Here is a 6,615-nt window from a genome sequence, read left to right as displayed (position 1 = left end):
AATTGGGTGGCGGAAAAAGGAAAACCAGAAAGGTGTAGAGATTGTAGATTTAGAAAGGTGAGCGATTTGATAAGAGATGGGGAGGGTTGGGATGCGGATAAAATTCATGATATATTTTCTGGTGACATAGCTGAATTAATACTCAAAACACTAATAAGTTTGATCAATAAAAGGAATCATTTTGGTTGGCCATATAGGAGTGATGGACAGTACTCAGTGAGAACGGGTTATCACTTTGCGAAAGAGGAGAAGGATGCCAGGGAGGAGAGAAATCTCAGCAAAGCCTCAACAAATCAGAACTTGAGGAAGGTTTGGAAAATGCTATGGAAGCTACCGGTGCCACAAAAGGTAAAATTGCTTCTATGGAAAGCAATGCAAGAAATTTTACTATTGAATGCAAACTTATATCAAAGGATGATAGCAAAAACACCCTCATGCAGCATATGCCAACAAGCGGATGAAACTATCGAACATGCTTTATTGTTGTGTTTGTGGACTAGAGCGATGTGATTCGGATCTAACCTACAAATTTTGCCTACGGTCTATAATGTGAGTTCTTTTGGGAGATGGATGATGGATACAACAGAAAAGATCAAGAGGGAGATCGGGACGGATCAATCAATAATTTTGTGTAAATTGGGATGTGTGTGCTGGTGCATATGGAAAGAAAAGAATCAACACATATTTTAGCAATCAAACATCAAACCACAAAAAGTAATAGTCAATTCAGAGCACCTAACAGCAGATTTCTATAATGCAACAGAAGGTGGTTCTAATGATAACAGATTAGAAGTAAGTAGGAGCGGTAAGAGAAAGAGAGTTACCTGGAGGCTTCCGCCCAAGGAGTGGTTGAAGGCGAATACAGATGCGGCTTTCCAAAAGGAAACAGGCACGGCAGCTGCAACAGTGGTAGTCAGAAATTGGCAAGAAAAAATTGTCACTGGGTCAACAATAATATTCAAGACAGTGTCAGCCTTAGCAGTAGAAGCTCAAGCATACAGAGAGGCTCTCATTCTTATTAAAAATCTTCAACTAATGAAATGCATAATTGAATTAGATTGCTTACCTTTAATTCAAGCAATTAAGGCAAAGGTACCAGTGGCAGAAGCAGATGCAATTATTAGAGACATTCTCCAATTGCCGGATGAGGCTCTGGATGTGGGAGCTACCTGGACTCCAAGAGACGACAACAATTTAGCTCACTAACTGGCAGCGATGGCAGCGGAGAATGGACTACAGAGGCAGTGGACAGTTAATCCGTCGGTTCAAATTATGAAAACAATCAGAATAGAAGCAGGATTCGCATCAATTTAGCAAAATCATAATATACAGAATCATAACAATTTAGGTTCAATTTCAACCAGCCAACCAAGACATCAAATAGAAGAGAATTTACTGGTAAGAGGGAAAGCGAAAACAGGGAATAGAGATGAAACTAAAGTTGAGACACAGGGTCATCCATTAGCAACGTAAGGGAGTATAATTGGGAATGATGAGGAGCCAAAAGAGGAAGGGAGGAGGGGCCATGGAGGCGGTCACCGAGAGCTTCAACGCATGCCAGAAAGCACCGCGAGAGGAGAGGATCGGGGCCGTCACAACACTCGAGTAGGATCTTCTTCAATGCACTAGCAAATGCGGTCCAAGAAGAATACAACCACATGCAAATGGGTGACAGGTCAGATTCAATTTGAGAAATCACAAGGGACATCCATTGAGAACGAAAAACAAGCTATTTAAATCGGGGGAGGACGGCAGCTGCGATCGGCAGCAACGGGAGACTTATATAGGCTATTTCATCAAACTCGGGTTTAGGCCATCGGCGAGAGTGAAGGAACTGGGTTTTAGCTCCATGCAACAATCTTCTTGAATCATGAGGATAAGCTTCGGTAGCATTGGTTTCTTTAGCGACTGAGCGTGGAAGAGAAGAATTGGGATCAAGGTAGGTTGGCGGGTTAATTTGAGAGTACAGATACAAGTTGGGTTCGATTTTGGTTGTGTGGGCTGGGTAGGCCAAGTCCAAAAAAAAAATCTTAGAACTGCACCGGGTTCAAATCCTCATGGAGGAATATAGAACCATGCTAATAGAATACTAGTAGAGATGGGTGTGTGAGTTGGTATGTGTTTTATAAGACAAAAAAAAAATTTCTTGACCAAAAACCTCAACTGCTAAATATAAATCATTCAACACGAAAAAAAAAGATATAAATTGATTTCATCACCAAAATTTAACAAATAGAACACCAAATTTTTTCCAATTATGCTATATTTTTTTTTCAAAGTCAGATAATTTTATTCATGAATTAAAAGAAACATATAGGTGTCAATATATGGGACAAATAAAAGAAATGGGAGACTTCCAACGTTCTACTATAGATGTAACATCATATAATAATCTAATAAGAGAAATAAAAAGCAAAGTGCTCATCAATTAGGAAGTGGAAATTTGTTGAAGCTCTTTCTGCAGCTTCAAAGTCGACGCCATTATCTCTTCCACATTAGTTGATACATTATCAAAGATAAACATGTTCCTAACCTTCCATAAGGACCAGCTCAAAATCACCATCATCATTCTCTGAGAGGAGCTATTGGGTTAGTTACGCAAGAACTCCCATTCTCAAGTTCCACCAAACATAGAAATCAGAGTCTTCAGTGCCTCTTCTAGTAGCTGGTAAGCCCATTTTGACTAAATTTTCTTTGATTTTACACAATGGAAGATGCAATGATTGATTGTTTCTGGAAATTGTAGGCATCTTCGGCAGGTAAGTTGAATCGATGGGATGCGATGATAAAACTTTTGCAGCACTAGAAGCTTTTCATGGAAGCCCCTCCAAAGAAAAATCTTAATCTTCGTTGGGATTTTCAGCTTCCACAGTTCTCGCCACAAATTTTATTGTCTCATAATCTCTGGACAAAATTCAATGGGAGGATGCGAGAACCCATAAGCCACACGGTACCCAGTACTCACTTCATACAAACCACTTTTATTAAGGGCCCAATAAATTTTATCTTCTCCACCCCCAATTATTGTTGCTAGCACACGCTGACTAGTGCCCGAAAAAATACTTCTAATTAGAGTTTGATTCTACTGACTATTAGAAAGTATTAAGTCTTTGACCATCAATAGTGGTTGATTTTGTAGATTGGAAGTTTCAGATGAAGAAACAACATAAGGATGTGGAGGTGCAAGCCAATGATCGCTGAAGATTCGGATATTGGACCCATCACCAACTCGCCAAACCAGCCCCTTTTCAACAACTTTACGCCCTTCCAATATGCTACGCCACCCCCCACGAAGGTATTGTTCCGATATCTGCATTCATTATAGAACTGTATCGAAAATATTTACCTTTGAGGGGTCTAGATAGGAGTGATTATGGCTGAGAGGCAATTTTCCAACATTATTTTTCTAATAGCACCAAATTCTGAGCCCCTAGATCTTAAAACCTAGTCCACCTTCTAGTTTCGGTCTTGTGATAGTATTCCAACTAACCCATGCTATTTTTCGCTCTGTACCTTTTTTACCCCACCAAAATTAGGAGAGTATGTTGTGAATCTCCCTAATTAAAGTGTTAGGAAGGCGAAAACATAATAATGAACAAATTGGGATAGCCTCTCCAATAGTTTTGATTAGAACATGCCTACCTGCAGAGGAGAGAAGTTTTCTTTTCCACCCTTGAACTCGCTTCCTCACCTTGTCCTTGATTTCTCCGAAGGTGGCGTTTTTTTATTTTTGAATTGTAGATGGAAGACCCAAATATTTATCTTGTGCACCAATATGAACAATTTTCAATTTCTGAGCCAATAGTGATCGAGCAGCGGGAGGAGTATTATTACTAAAGAATAGAGCTGATTTATGCAAATTAACTTTTTGGCCACTGAACCCCTCGTATGACTGGAGAAGATTGAGAATATTTTCAAAATTATTTTCTGACGCTTTGCAAAAAGGGATTGAGTCATTCGCAAACAATAAATGATTAACAATAGGACATCTTTGGTTGATCTGAATACCTTCAATAAGACTTTTTGCTCTACCTTGTTTAGCAAAAAGGATAATCCTTCTGCACAGAAAAAAAAGATAGGGAGATAGAGGGTCTCCTTGACGGATACCTCTATTTGGTTTAAAAAAAACCAAAAGGTTGACATTCAACAACGATAGAGTAAAAAATTGTAGTCACCACCTCCTGTATCCAACCAATCCACCTAGTTTCAAATCCCAGCTTCTCCAAAATGAACTAAAGAAAATGCCACTCAACACAATCATAGGATTTGCTCATATCCAATTTAATAGCCATTTCACTCGATAGGCTCCTCTTCTTTGTCTTTAGATAGTGCATAGATTCATGAGCGATTAGGACATTGTCTGAAATCAATCTACCCTTAATGAAGGCACTTTGACTAGGGGTGATCAGTGAAGTCATAAATTTCTGTAGCCGATAGACTAGTACTTTAGAAATAATCTTATACACAACTGAGGAAAGGCTAATGGGTCTAACCTGTGTCATATCCTTTGTATCAGGAATCTTAGGAATGAGACAGATTTGTGTATGGTTGAAACTCTTTAGTAGTCTACCACTGACAAAGAAACTGCGGACAATCTTAAAAACATCATCTCCTATTAAACTTCAATAGAATTGAAATAATTTAGCCGTAAATCCATCATCACCAGGGGCGCTCTGGAGGTGAACATTAAAGACCGCTCGTTTTACCTCATCAAAACTGATTAGTCTAGTTAATTTTCTGTTCATGGTTGCTGGAACTTTGGTTTCAAAATCTTCGAATGCATGTGCCGGATTAGCTTGGTTAATCGATGTGAAGATATCCTTGAAGTATGTTTCAGCTACTTGTGCAATTTTCTCACGGGTGGTAACATACGTACCATCATTCTTTTCCAGTTTCCAAATTTTATTTCTCCGGATTCTGGATTGAAATGATTGGTGAAAGAAACTTGTATTTTTGTCCCCTTCTTTTAACCACTTTACACGAGATTTCTCCCTCCAATAGCTTTCCTCCCGAATGTAAGCATGCTCAAGTTTATTTTCCAAGGCTTCAACCTGTTCTCCCCCTGTAATACCCTCCTCTCTGAGAATTTCAAGTTGAGATGTGAGTTCACCAATGTCCTTCTTCGAATTAGATTTGTTCTGTTGCTGTCATTGAACAATACGGTGCCTACAATGCTTCAATTTTTGAGCCAAAACAAACATTCCTGAGCCATCCACCCATTCCTTCCAAGTTTCAATATAATTATCTGAATTTCTTCAATACCATACTATCTCTCCTGAAACTTAAACCTCTGATTAGATTTTTTCATGACCGAATTTGTATCAAGGAGGATAGGCGCATGATCTGAACCATTTTCTGCGAGTCGAGACAGCGAGGCTGATGGAAAATAATCCATTCATTTACCGTTTGCAAGTGCACGGTCAAGCCGCTCCCTGATCTAGTCCTGCCCTCGTCGCCTATTAGTCCAGATGAACCTTCTCTCAATCATACCAAAATCCTTTAGTCCATCACAATCAATCAAATTCAAAAATTTAGAAATAGATGAAGCTGATTTTAACCCCCTCCTTTCTTTTCATCAAGGCTCACTATAGCATTAAAATCACCCATAATTACAACTTTTCCAAAGAAACGTTGTACAAAAGAGAAATGTTCTGTGTACTGGATAGACCGAATCCCATCCAAGCTATTTAAATGTACTCCAATTAGCCCCCTATAACAGTTCAAAGCATAATCAGTTACCTTGACAGCTATGAAAAACTCTTTTTCAGCAAGAATCTCAACCGTTGTGCCCTCCTTCCATGCTAAAGCCAATTCACCAACTGTACCCGTCGTCGAACTAACAATCCTCCAATCCGTAAAATGACAAGATCTCAACTTACTTTTTACCAGACGAGATTGATTTTTTGTTTCACATAGAAGCACAATCTCGAGAGAGTGGGATTGACACATTCCTTTTAAGGTTATGAACTGTCATGAGTCTTCTCAAACTGTGATAATTCTATGAAAGTCTCATGACAAATTAAAAGAAATAAATAAAAAAGAAAATAAAGAAAGGATTAAAGAAAGAAATAGATAAAAATTAAATATTGACCTAGATAGCACAAAAAATTTTATTTTAAAAAAAATCTTAACAGAGCAAGATGAAAGAGTACGTACTCGTAAAAAATTCTAGACGACACATATTTTTTGGAACTATCTAAAATGCATTCCAATTATGCTATATGAATATAAAGAAATAACTACCAATTATTTATGGTATAAAAGTAAATATTTAGTATTCATAAAAAGTTTACTACGTTATTACAAAAATTTGATTATTTTATTATGATAATTTAATTATCTTATATTTTTGAATAAAAAATATTTAATAAAAGAAAAAATCACTCTTGACCTTGACAATAGTATATATTGTATATGATGACAATCTTAAATGTAAAATATATATATATATTTATATTGTATGCTCTCACTCATGAAATATGAGTAACAGTGGCGGATGATATACATAGAACCCAATCATAGATAAGTTTAGGTACCAATCCTATAGAAAATATAAACTTTGGCAACTAATTATTTTGTTAAAATATAACATGTAAAATAATATATATATATATA

The sequence above is a fragment of the Arachis ipaensis genome, chromosome B03 (genome assembly GCF_000816755.2).
Source record: "Arachis ipaensis cultivar K30076 chromosome B03, Araip1.1, whole genome shotgun sequence".
NCBI classification, from domain to species: Eukaryota; Viridiplantae; Streptophyta; class Magnoliopsida; order Fabales; family Fabaceae; genus Arachis; species Arachis ipaensis.
This window is presented reverse-complemented; position numbering follows the sequence as displayed.